The sequence below is a fragment of the Haliotis cracherodii genome, unplaced genomic scaffold (genome assembly GCF_022045235.1).
Source record: "Haliotis cracherodii isolate W230 unplaced genomic scaffold, xgHalCrac1.p SCAF_14, whole genome shotgun sequence".
NCBI lineage: Eukaryota > Metazoa > Mollusca > Gastropoda > Lepetellida > Haliotidae > Haliotis > Haliotis cracherodii.
The window spans coordinates 9,028,678-9,042,495 of NW_027266269.1; the positions used below are offsets into that span (position 1 = coordinate 9,028,678).

The window sequence follows — 13,818 nt, forward strand, 5'->3', positions numbered from 1 at the left end:
GATATTTGTTAATGGTTTTGGATATCTTGGTGACGGCCCCATTAAATTTGCACCGAAAGATTATATCTTGTAAGGTTCTCTACAGAAACTATTGAAAGATGACATGAAGTTAGTCGGACATATGTACCTCATCTTTTGTGCTTGGTTGCATGCTAAAAGTAACACGGCTTGGTGGTAATACTTGATTTATATTTCGGACACCCCTGGAACAGACTAATTTCGTAGCGGCGATGTCCGGTGACTATGTTTTGACGGAGTTGCTACAAGCAAACCCTTTGAGGATTCGAACATGTTCAAGGTTGGAAATGGGTTTAGAACCGACTTGGACACCCCCGCACACGACAATTTCGTAGCGGTGATACCCTGCAAGTGGTACCTACATTTGACAGATTTGGTACAAGGAAACCCTTAGAGGACTCGAACATGGACGTTTGTCGCAGCGTTACTTGGAGCCCGCCATTGCTACTTGCAGCTTTTATCAATAGGAAGAGCTGCCCAGTAAAACTCACACAGAACTTTTCAGAGGATGTGAAGTCTCCCAAACACTGCAGCCTTCTGCATTACCCAGATTGTCAGAAGGGCTGTATTCCTTGTAGCAAACCCGGGTACTCTCCCAGTTTGGGAGGTACCATACCTAAGGCACCGAGAACCATGGGGTGTCGGACAACTGGGTACTGGATGCAATCGTGACATTTCGAAAGCGAGGTCCGCATATTTGCCATGTTTTTCCTGAATATTGTCAATCACATTTGTGTCAAAAGGGACAGAAAAGTCAATAATGTATATGATTTCATTGGATTTATCAAAAAGGACAGGTTCATGTTTGTTGGCCTGGATACGTCTGAGGCTGTAAATGGGCCTATTCCAAAGAATTTTGTATTTGTCATTTCCCATGACGCCCTCTACATATTCCCGGTCGTACAATGGATAGGCCTCTATCAAAACCACAAGACGGTAATAAAATCACCCAGCCACACTATCATGTTGCTTGGGATACTGTGTTTGTGCCAAAGCCGGGAATCCACTGCCAATGTGTTTGACAGTCATATTTACATGTTGATGCAAAATCACACAGGGAAGTGACTGGTTCTGAGCAGCAAACAAAAAACCTTCTGTTTCACTTTTCAGGCCAGTCAACAACATCCAAATGAAAGACTCTGCAGAGTTACGGATCCCCTCAACATACTGCGCATAGACACGATGCAGTGGTCGTTCAGACAGCCTCTCCTTGAAAAACTGAATTGTGCCGATTTGATATGTCACTTCGCTTAGCTGACACTCATTTCTGTACTGTCCAGCAGTACAGAACCATCAACAAAATGAGATTATGTCTCACATCAAAGGCCCGTTTTAGAAAACTGTGGAATGCCTTGTTTTCATCATGCGTCTTGACATGCTTCACAAAAGGATCATCAGACAAATAAATGTGTGCAAAAGTGAACACAGAACAATTCTATCATAAAGAGCCCCAAAGTTAATCAAACCACGCCCTCCCATTAAAAGTGGTAAATATAAGCGATTGAGGGAAGAGCGAGGTTGGAAGAATCTATTGTCTGACATGATCTTTCGTGTAAGGGTGTCAATACCCTGAAATTCTTGTTTGAAGTTCTTGTCCAATCAACAGCACCAAAAGAATACGAAAGGACAGGTACAGCATAAGTATGTGTGGCTAACTTTCTTGTGAGCCTTTCAACGTCCACCACAGCACCATTTGCCACCTTTAGGGCTGATACACATAGTTCTATTCCACTGCAGACCGTCTGAGAACCGGCCAACCAAGAGTTCACATCCCTTCACAGGATCGCTACATTCGACTGTTCCACCTACGTCATCGCAAAGCCACAGCTACAGAGACTGCAGGACGCATCCCTGGTTTGAGGAGGATAACGGACCAGACTGTCAGGAACCATCTTCGCGAGGCTGGAGTCCAACCCAGAAGACCAGTTATCGTCCCTGATTGCAACAGATCCATCTACAGCGACGCTTGCTTTGGTGCCATTCCTTACAGCCTTGGAATTTGAGAAACTGGAGACGAGTGTGGTTTAGAGATGAATCACGATTTCGTCTTTACCGGCGAGATGGAAGACAACGTGTTTATTTGCGTCGAAATGAGCGTTTTGCCCCACAATTTCGGTGGTGGTAGTGTCATGATGTGGGGGGCCATATACGACACCACGTGATCTGACTTGGTTGTGGTGCAGGGAAATTTGACAGAAAATCACTTTATGAATCAACTTCTTCAACCTCACCTTCTTCCAATCATTGACCGCCAGAGAGAGCTGTTTCAACAGGTCGACGCTCCATCGCACACAGCACGTGTCACAGTAGACTACCTTCATAATGTCAACATCAACTGCTTGCCCTGGCCGTCGAGATCTACAGATCTCAACCCAATCGAACACCTCTGGGATGAACTCGATCGACGTGTACATCAACGTCAGAAGACGCCGCAGACACTCCCACAACTGGCCAACGCGTTACAAGCAGAATGGCGCAGACGTCCGCAGGACAGAATTCATACACTTATCCAGTCAGTGCTGAGGAGATGCAGAGCCGTGATTGCTGATCGTGGCGGTCACACGAGATACTGAGTTCAGCACCACCTTGTGGCCTTATGTGACATGACAATGAACTTTTTTCAGTGCCTTTGTACAATGACAACATGTGACTACCGAGCTCAAAAATGTCATATTTGTATCTATGATATTAGATTAAATGTATCGACTTTATTAGGTACAATATATTTACTAAACATCTACCTGTGCGTTTCTTTTTTTTGAGAGTGTATGCATGTCTATTAATGTATTTCTTCCACTCATATCGATATTTCATTTTTCCATAGAGTCTTTAACAATATAATCATGGCTCAGGGTGTTTCCTTGATTTTGTGTTAATGCAGGATCTCTGGAATGCATTGCTCAAGACGTTTGCCAATGACATTCCTTGCCACTCATGCCCTGGGCGATCTCTTGTACAAATAATTTTAAATATCAGATTGATTTGCGGATGATAAATTGAAATTCAACTAACATCAATATACAAAAACCTAATTTGGGTTGTTATTTTTTGTTGGCTGAATATCCTCATTTTCTACCTTGTATAAAATATTTCGTGCAGGACTTTGTAAACTTCACATTCACAAGGAAGGCCATGAATCAAGTTATCATAATGTCCTTTGTGTTCAACATACATATTACAATGTTAGTTGATACAGTTGTCATGGAACATGAATGTTTTTATGTCCTCACTGCACCCTCCTGATGTTAGTTCATACATGTTCTAGTAACATGAATGGTTTATTTTTTTTATGACAATATTACATCCTTCTGCTGTCAGTTCATACAGTTGTCTAGGTACATAAATGTTTTACTCTCCTGTTGTGTTGTGGAATCTTTCTGTTTTCCTGTCGATGTTGAATGTATATTTGGTTTCCTTGGGTATATGATTGAGATATTGCAGATATATGACTGACTGTTAATTCTCATTGGTTGCCTTAACTACATTGTATTTGTAAATATATCTCGACATCCACAGCAAATTAACAAGACGATTTATGATATAATCTCGTGAGTGTTTGAAGCGCACATAAAATACACATGTTAAGAGTTCATGTTTCAAGGTCTCTTCAAAATTTAATTCTGCTTCAGTAAACCTTACCAAATGGACTACTTCAGGACAGCGTATTAGAGTTGAAAAAGGAAGTGATGGCGTATGGAATCAATTCACTACACACAGAGTTGCTTCCCCTCAACTAAACCAGAGTGAGTGAGCTAAACACTTATTGGAAACTGAGTGGTCTGTACTTGGGAAAAGTCAGGTTCACAGATTTCTTAGTTTTTTCACAATTTATAATGCTGCGATCCATTGCTGAGTGTTAACTTGAACATTGTCTCCCCTGTACAGAAGGAAATCCGCCTCTTCATGCAGCATAAAAAGCAAATAAATAAATTTTCTGTCTCGTTTTCTTTGTCAATAATATTCACAAAGAGTGAACTTATCAATGCAGTGTCACCTACAGTGACAAATTTCCACGTTTGATCAGAAATGGAATAAATGTTGAGTGATGTTTACAAGACGCCCGACTGAGCTGAAGTGCATGCCTGTAAAAATGATTGGTCAATCGCAGGGCCGTGCGCGAAATACGCATGAAGATGGAAAGAACACGTAAAATTCCTCTCCCTTTTAGAGGCAAGGCATTCGTATCCGAAACGGCTTCAGTTAAAGTTATAATTATCTTGGTCTTCCTCTCGGTTGGTTGGATATAATGATGTCTGCCATTATACAGGGTTGAAAATCGAAAGCTACCCTGAAAGGATTCCCTAAACCCTCCCCCTTCCATCCCCCAACCCTCCCCCATGGATGACTGTGGTGGGGTTTTGGAGAGGGTTTCTATTACATAATAATACATAATAATAAGGTGTTTAGTCTTATATCTAGTATTGAACAAATGTTTGACGTAGATATGTGTTGTTGTGTAAAACATTGTTTCTACCTAGTGTCCCTTATCTCGCACCAGAAAATTGTCGACTGCGAGGTCCACACTTCTACAACTGTGGCCCCCCTTGCCGCACCCTTACCCCCTATGTCGTCTCCTCACATGCCCACACTCATTTCTCACATCTTCAAGTAAACTCAAATCTTAAACATAACATTTCCATATTGTTCCATAGGTCAATGCCGAAGTCCCTCAATGTGCCACTCGACCCCGCAGACATAAACAACAATATTTCTATTCATAACGCTGTCAAATAAACCTACACCACCCTCATTATTGAACACTGCCAACACTCAATAGCACAAGCCAACCACCCCTTAGCCTTACTGGCGTCCCAAGTCCCTCATCTCAACTACCTGTGCCCTCACCCCAACTCTACCGAATAAAACCGTATAATCTTTTGGGTCATTACCTTTCATTATCTCCCTTTAGGGCCAGTAGGACTTTCTTTTTCCAATTCATCCCACCAGTAGACCATGGCCCGATTCTTGTAAAATTTTGGATGTTCTGTTTAGCAGCAGCATCACTACTGATGATTACTGGAGCAAAATTCTAAGAACAGACTTTTATCTATGGCTGAAATTTAAAAATGTATGTTTGAAGGATATGTTTGTATCAGTACATGGATAATCCATTCTTTGCCATGTCAAAACTGTGGTATGTTGCATCTATTGGAATGGATAAGAACCTCAAGGTATGTTTGTTTGTTTGTTGTTTAACGCCGCAATCAGCAATAGTACAGCTGTATGTCGGCGGTTTGTAAATAAACGAGTATGGACCAGACAATCCAGTGATTGACATCATGAGCAGTCGCCTTTTACGGCAGGCATGGGTTCCTGAAGACCTATTCTTACCCGGATCTTTACAGGGGGTTAGATAGGGTAAGGTATAAACATATCGAGCACTACATCCCAAGTATGGAAATGTATTTTTTAACCAAATGGGAACAAATTCATTCTTTAACCATAAGAAAACTTGTCGTATTATACACACTTTAGAGTTTTCGCTTTGTTTCAAGTGGTTCAGTTCTAGTTCAGCAGATACTGCATGTACAGCGGATCCAGTATGTTATCATCTTAAGGGTATACATATGGAGGGTTTTCGCTACTTTGCTAACGGGATCGAGTAGTCGGGGTCGCTTGGTTGGTGCATGTCATCGTACCCCAAACTCATTATGTCAATCACCGGCTTGTCTATCTTGATTATTAAAAGACCATCGTTATATTGCTGGAATAGTGTGGCGTTAAACACAGACAATCAAAGAATTTTGTTATTGCGGATGAAAACTCCTTTTTGGTTGACAAGCATTCTGATGTTCTATTCTGTTATGGCACAATGTTTACCTTGTATTTTTTAAATGTCAAATTTGTCCTTGGTACACTAATGTCTCAATAAAAACAACAACATTAGAATGCTGATCTGAATCTTTCTTTGGTACAGCGGTACATGCTGTCCGTTGGTATGTGAATTGCGGAAAAGAAACACTTTAAAGTTCCTTTTCACAAATAAAGTGTGATGGATGATCACATACAGAATCATTCCAGAGATAGTTTCCGAAGTCCCTTCAGACTGTCCAGGGCGCCAGTGGGTGTACCCCATAGGACGTTGTCCTTCCCACAGCCACCTTCCCTCTATGTTCATATGAGTAGCACCAAGCAGGTAGAAGGGAGCTGTGAAAAGAGACAGGCAGAGGCCATTCAGTATAAACAAGGATACCACAAAATATGTTTGGCGGAGTAGTTTCACATCAAATACCCTATAAACTGACAACATTGCAACGGTAAAAAGACATTGCCACCGAATTATGTATAACATTTTCTTAGTTTTCTACTTCCATTCATTCTAACATAGTGACTTTGAAGTGAAGTTTTGAGTTATTTTCTAAAGAGTTTACTTAAAGCAGTTGATTTGAGTTCAAGAATACAAAGGAATTTTGATAAATAGTGCCACCGCTCTGAAACTCAACTGGGTATGTAGTAAACAGCATATAGTGTGAGCAAAGACATCCACATAACTGAGTTGATGTAAGAATTAATATTTTATTGTTTTCTAAATAAATAATACACTCTTATGATTTGAACAGGATATGATATCATCATAAGGAGATATTTACTACATCTCCCTCAATCTGGCAATATCAGAGGAGAAGTTTAAAGAGCCATTGGGATAATTTGAAAGCATGGTTAAAAGTCAAAAATTAGTATAATGTATTGGAGGAAACGGAACATTAGTGTTGAATTCCACAAGAAAATAGACAAATACTAAATTTCGTTACATTTTGTACGACTATGACTGAGTACGGAAATGAAATAGATTTTCTCAAATCAGAATCGAATGTCTTAAATCAATTCAGGTTTCTCAGCTTCGTTGGTCCATTGGTTTCTGAGCAGATAATGCATTTGAGGTGTACTGAGAGCATTGTCTGAATGCAAATGATGAAGCTCAAAGTTTAAAATATCGCACAAAAAGAACAGATATGTTCACTCACTGACTACACTCGTATCAAATATCAAATTAGAAAATGGATAAGAAACGGCAGTAAGAGTTTCATATTTCTGTATGGATCAAGCGCAAAGTGAAACCTATATGCTGAGTTCCCCTGCTAAAAACACAAATACCAACTTTCATTACACTTTGAACATGGTCGAGCAATGGCAATAAATAAGTTTTTTAATGTGTTGCAATGGTAACTATAGAGAAGAATAATACCACGCACGACACACGGCGGACAAACATGCACATAAGCACACTTGACTTTCAGTCAGATGCTTAAAAAGTCATCTTGAATTCATTGTATGGCTGCAATTGTGCCGACGAGATGTAAAGTGACAAACAAAAATATACAAATAATTGATCATTCGAGAGGACAAACCTGTTCCCATTATACCCAATTTCAGGATAATCTGCACATCTGTTACATTCTAATAAGACTTTACTAGTCAACATAATGCAACAGGTAGTAGTACCATCCAGTCACTAAACTGTTATCTGTAAGATCACCTGGCACTGCTATTGAAAATGAATTACCAAACCTGGAAAACTCTTAACATCAAACGTGTCCAGCTTTTCTAAACGCAACTAATTGAAGGGTGACCCATATTGTTCAATATTGTTGAAGCCATCCTGCTTATAACAAGAAAAAAAACAAAGCCAAAGTCGAAACCCACGAGCACGGGAATGGTGCTGACAAACCTAGAAACATAATCGGGGCGAACCGGGATTCGAACCAACAATCATAGGTTTCTGGCGTGCCAAAAGGGACCCAACTCTGCACAGCGAATCGCGGCGCCTTAGACGACTGAGGCACCCGTGCCCCCAGAAACCATACTGTGCCGTATCATACAGTTCTCAGGAGTTGGACGCCATATTTTATGGCTGTCATTTTGAACATGGTGAGGAGTATGTGGTAAAGGTTAGATGAGAACCAGGACTCCCAACAAGCATCCTAAATGATAGTAAGCAAACAAAGCCAAACAGGCATGGCCAAAAGGCGGATGGACATGTATTATAATAGACAGTATTCAAGTTTTCATTGCCGCATGCACCTCTATACACAAACACCCGTAGTTTAAGTAAATGCAATGAAAACAAAAGTAAAATTCAAGTCTAACCTTTACCACGACGGATAGCGTAACCTCTGATAAACGAATCTTCATCTGCGCTTGATATAACCACAAGGTGACTCTCCAAGTAACGACAGTAGGCCTGAAAACAAAATTCACCATTTAATTAGTAAGAAAAGGTGTTCGCATACATGCAAAACGGGAGCATTTCATTCCCCACTGGTATTATTCATGATAAACAAATTCGCCTTTTCTGTAATCGTCTCTGACACCTTTGATGGTTTGTAATGCACTACATCACTACAGTAGAAAGTCTGATGCTTATTACTACCTTAAGTAAACATTATTTGCACCTTAGGTTCAATAAAGTTTGTGAAAGTAAGCATGGTGTGGAACAGCCTTAAGACATAAATCAAAATTCACAGTACGACTTGAAAAGTTTATCACATGTTATTAGTTAAGACCGTTATAGTTATATAACCATAAAAAGCGCGACCTTCAACTTCAGCCATAAGCTGCCAAATTAAATCAAATTGGAAGCATAAGTGAAGTCATTGCACCATTCTGGAAGTACAGTCTGAGTTATACTGATAACATGTTCAATGACACACACATTTGACAGGACCTTGGTAAGTATGTAGGAAGCTTTAAAAGTGTGTTAACAGTCACTGCAATTTGTTTTCTTATCAATTGAAACAGTTAAATGGGACCTGTAGAATCGTTTGGGAGATTGATCTTGGCTAGAGGTTGGACACATACTAATCCACTCTGTAATGGTCCATGTCAACATCCATTATTTGAGGTGATTTCAAGTCCAGTAGGACACACTTTCTCTTTGCCCACAGGACATGTTTTCTTCAAGCGTATATTTAGAGGTGATCAGAATTCACAAATTACCAAAAAGACTTACAGCTGCCTCTGGAAATGAACTTTTCAGGTTTGAGAACCAGTAGCAGGACCGTCTATGAAGATGAAAGCCCAACGGACAGCCTGCTAAAAGATAATATAGCAAATCACATATCCAATGAAGTACATTGTTTGAAAAGAAACTCATATGCTTTTTAACTAACTTAATAACAAAGTGATACATGATGCAACAGTTACGGCTCAACAACATCCCCTTTGGTTTTGAAAACATGTGTCCAATTCCGTGCAGCGTTAAACTAAAAGTTTCCTGCATGTAACTACAATAAATAAAAACGTTCTAAGCACTTCAACTTTAAAGACATTTATAAGATGCTTGGCTAAATGATCAAAGGCGCAGACACTACTTTATCCTGCGGTAAAGTACATATTGTAAGTTATGTCATAATGGACTGACGTCATGACGCTGTTGCTCTTCCACTACCATGTTCGTCCTACGTTGACGCCATATCACGTCGGTTACGGTATCATGTAGCGAAACAAACTCAGTAAGCACACAATTACATGGTTTATTTCATTGATAATTCTGATACGTCACCAACACCCCAATATTCGATTGGCATGCTCTTCAATTTTCGCTTGAAACGCTAATTTGCCTTGTACTCCCGATGGAAATGTTTCAGTGTATAATGGAATAATGACTATTCTCTGGCATAGATGACTTATTTAATAATTACTTATTACCGAATGCTCCAGTATCGTTATGAATTATATGACTGAATGATATATCGTCTACATGCATTTCGATTATATGGGCGGTCTTTTAAAACTACATAAGTTGTGAAAACGAACGCTGTGATCTGTATTGACCAATTTATCAATGACACCTTTCTCTGACGTTTCTCTTTGGCTGTTTTTATGTCACAGGTAAGCCGATTTTCGAATGTGATATAAAACGTCAACGCCAGAGGCAAAGTAATGTTGAAAATTATAACAAAAGATCTCTGAAAATCAATGATGACACCAGGTGTCCGCTAAAAGCATAATCTCGGCTGTCCTCTACTAGTGGCACCCGCCACAGTTTGCTTGAAAGATTATGCCCGTCCTATTTTCGTGCTGAATGTATAACGTTTGACATAGACATGCACTTCCATTATGTAATTACATTTTTAGGCGTTGTTTTGTTCGCTCACTGTTTAGAATTTACGAAAGAGAGTGTTTGTTTCTTTACCTAACGCCACACTCAACACTACCCCTACCATAGGATTGTAAATAGATAAGGTCTGGTCCAGACAATTCAGTGATCAGTATCATGAGCAAAGATCCACGTCGTCGGGTAACGGCGGGAGGCCGTCAACCATGTCACCAAGCCTGACCCGTGCGATCCATTGATGCAGAGAAAGGAGACGTGAAAACTCTCTGTATAGACAAAGTGAAGCTTAAGCACAATTTTCACGCTCACTTTTTAGAAAAAAGCAAACGTGCATCAGAAATCATACACGGAATTAAGGTGTATTCAACCTTTTCAAATTGCATCTATTCTTGACGTCAGATATGTAGAGATGTCATTCTTAAGCGTGGCAGTCTGGCAGTGTAGCGTATGGCTAATACACTGAACGTGGTTGGTGTGGATGTCATGGTTATCGAGGATTCTAAGATGAATTTGAAATTTACTCGATTCTGATTGGTCAATCAGAGGGTAATAAATCACAATAAACCCCCTCTGATTGAAACAGCTGGTTTGACGGCCGCATCACCGCGCAAGCTAATATTCATAGAATAGTACTATTTTCATTCATTGTCGGTAGGCATATTTAAAATAATTATATCTACAATTACAGGTTACAAAATGCACAGATGCGGTTACTTCAATATTCAAAGGATGTGTGGCAATACATTTCGTGCAGAAAAACACGACAGAAATCAACCAAGGGAATGTATGAAGGTTTTGGAGACAACAGAGAGCTTGGAATTTTGGCATCACAGTGAGCGATATGACGTCATAATGGTGACGCGCGATGTAGAACGAAAGCCTTGCAAAGCTTGCTTTTTTTTCTTTAGGTTTGCCCACCTCGTGTTAGCTTACCAAGTTGCCGTGCTTATATGCTTTCAAAGCCTGTCATATGTTCGAGTGAAGTATTACGGTGTAAACAAACTGCTTGAGTATATTCAGCACCATATTTTGTCGGTGATTCCGTAATTTAGATCGATAACCCACTCAAAACACTGAACTCAACCCATGCCGCTTCACTCAGAATATTTGCTAACACCAAAGAGTTCGCGTTTTATTTAGTCATGGTAGAATGGAGATAAACATACTGTGTTTTCAATGTAGAGCTGCGCGTTCGGTTCCAAATTCAATTTAGCGCGGTTAAATCTACAGGTAACCTAGCTCTACATTGAAAACACAGTATGTTTATCTCCTAATTAACATGGTTAAGATTAATGCTGAAATATTATGTAAGTAGGAAAGTAGTTAGCTCCAGACGCCGTTGCCACAAAGCACAGAACTGCGGATAGGAGCTCGAGTCGCATGGTTGTTGAGTTCAGCTCTACACATACAGCGCTCTGTGTGTACGGGGTTCGACAACTCGCCTTATATTTCTTACAACAGTAGTTGGTAGATCCGGGATACATGTATCTGTTACACATATGTTCCCGGACCTGACATTATGGTTAAACTATCCACTGGAGCAAGGTGTCATCAATCATTGCAAATAAACAGTCACCTGAAATGTTCAAGATACGGTAGCACATGGCGTTTACAAGTGGATATATGACGCTGTGAGCAAAGTGCTGAGAGGGTAGATTCAAACTTCACCATCACACTGCTGGTGTTGGCAAAATAATTCTGTAGGCCTGAGTAAAATCGATATATCATCTCAAATCCAAGCTGTCGCGCCGTGATACAGCTGGATAAAACCATCATAAACTCAACTCATCCACTGATGATAATACACGGGTTATTGTGATATGAATCTGGTCTCAAAACACAGCATGCACCGTCCATGATTCTTGCCATCGATTAAACAAAGTTAATGCACGCTTCACACATTGGTTATATTCCTGCAGCAATTGGCGTTATCTCCGTCATCGCTGTACTGGGGTCGCATCCACAATAAGTCCTGGTGTGTGTAACCAGTGCATGTTGAACTCTTTGTTAAAAGATGTATACAAGGTATTATCATAAACACTTTATTTTACCCTCTTCTACACGTATCTGCATTACCTCGATTATTACGTTCATTTTGGTTTACTATTACACCTGGTCTGAGTGAAGAACTGTTTAACGTTGTTCAGCTATATTCAACAGTACCACGGTGGCGGCCGTGCTGATTTCATATGTTTCATCACGATAATTATGCTGGTGCCCTACCCTCCGCACAACAAGTAGAATATGCTGCATGGTCAATCAAAGATATCAGACCAAAGTGAGTGGGTAAATGTCATATAACGCTTCAGTCAGTAATGTGCAAATAACGGCGGTCTATAAATACAAGCATTTGGACCGGGCATGAGCAACGAGCCAAATGAGAACGATACACGTCACCTGACCTGACAATCCGACCCTCCGTAGTCGGCTAATACAACGAGATTACTTCTGGGATACTAAGCCATATTCAACTGTTCTCCTACATGCAGAATCCACACCCACCTGCATACGCATCTCGCCTACCTGTAGGATGTAGTCTCCCCTACATGTCAGACAAGACCCCATCTACTTGTAGGATACAGTCTCCACCTACATGTGGGATACAGTGCCCACCTACTTGTGGAATAGTCCCCACCTATATGTTGTTTACAGTACCCATTAACTTGTAGGGTACAGTCGCAACCTACCTTTAGGATACAGTCCCCACCTATTTGTAGGATACAGTCCCCACCAGTCTCCAAGTGCATGTGGGTTACAGTAATAAGCTACCTGTAGGACACAGTCCCCACTCACCTGATAGATACATTCCCCACCTACTTGTAGGGTACAGTCCACATCTACTTGTAGCCTATAGTCTCCACCTGCTTGTAGGGTACAATCCCCACCCACCTGTAGAATACAGGCCCCAACTACTTATAGGATAAGTCCAACCTACTTATAGGATACAGTCCCCACCTACTTGTAGGATACAGTCTCCAAGTGCATGTGGGTTACCGTACCAACCTACCTGTAGGACACACTCCCCACCCACCTGAAGGATACAGTCCCCACCTGCTTGTAGGGTACAGTCTACATCTACCTGTAGGATACAGTCCCCACCTACTTGTAGCATACAGGTCCCACCCACCTGTAGGATACGGTCTACACCTACTTGTTGGGTACAGTCCCCACCCACTTGTAGGATATGGTCACCACGTACTTGTAGGATACAGTCTTCATCTACTGGTTGGGTACAGTCTACATCTCCTTGTTGGGTACAGTCTACATCTACTTGTAGGATACAGTTTACGTCTACTTGTTGGGTGCAGTTCACATCTACCTGTAGGATACAGTCCCCACTCACCTGTAGGATACAATCCCCACCTACTTGTCGGATATCATCCCCACCCCTGGGTACAGTCTACATCTACTGGTTGGGTACAGTTTACATCTACTTGTTGGGTACAGTCCCCACCTACTTGTTGGGTACAGTCCCCACCTACTTGTTGGGTACAGTCCCCATCTACTTCTTGGGTACAGTTCACATCTACCTATAAGATACAGTCCCCACCTTCTTGTTGGGTACAGTCCCCATCTACTTCTTGGGTACAGTTCACATCTACCTGTAGGATACAGTCCCCACTCACCTGTAGGACACAGGCCCCACCTACTTGTAGGTTAAAGTCCACACATACCTGTACAAGCCTAAGCCACCTGTAGGATACAGTCCTCACCTACTTGTAGTGTACAGACCCCACTTACTT

The 13,818-nt window shown here is 41.0% G+C and overlaps 1 pseudogene; it reads right to left on the reverse strand.

Annotated features, from left to right (window-relative positions):
* Positions 1-5,960: 5,960 nt before the first annotated feature.
* Positions 5,961-11,478, reverse strand: LOC139460521 (perlucin-like; annotated as a pseudogene).
* Positions 11,479-13,818: the final 2,340 nt, after the last annotated feature.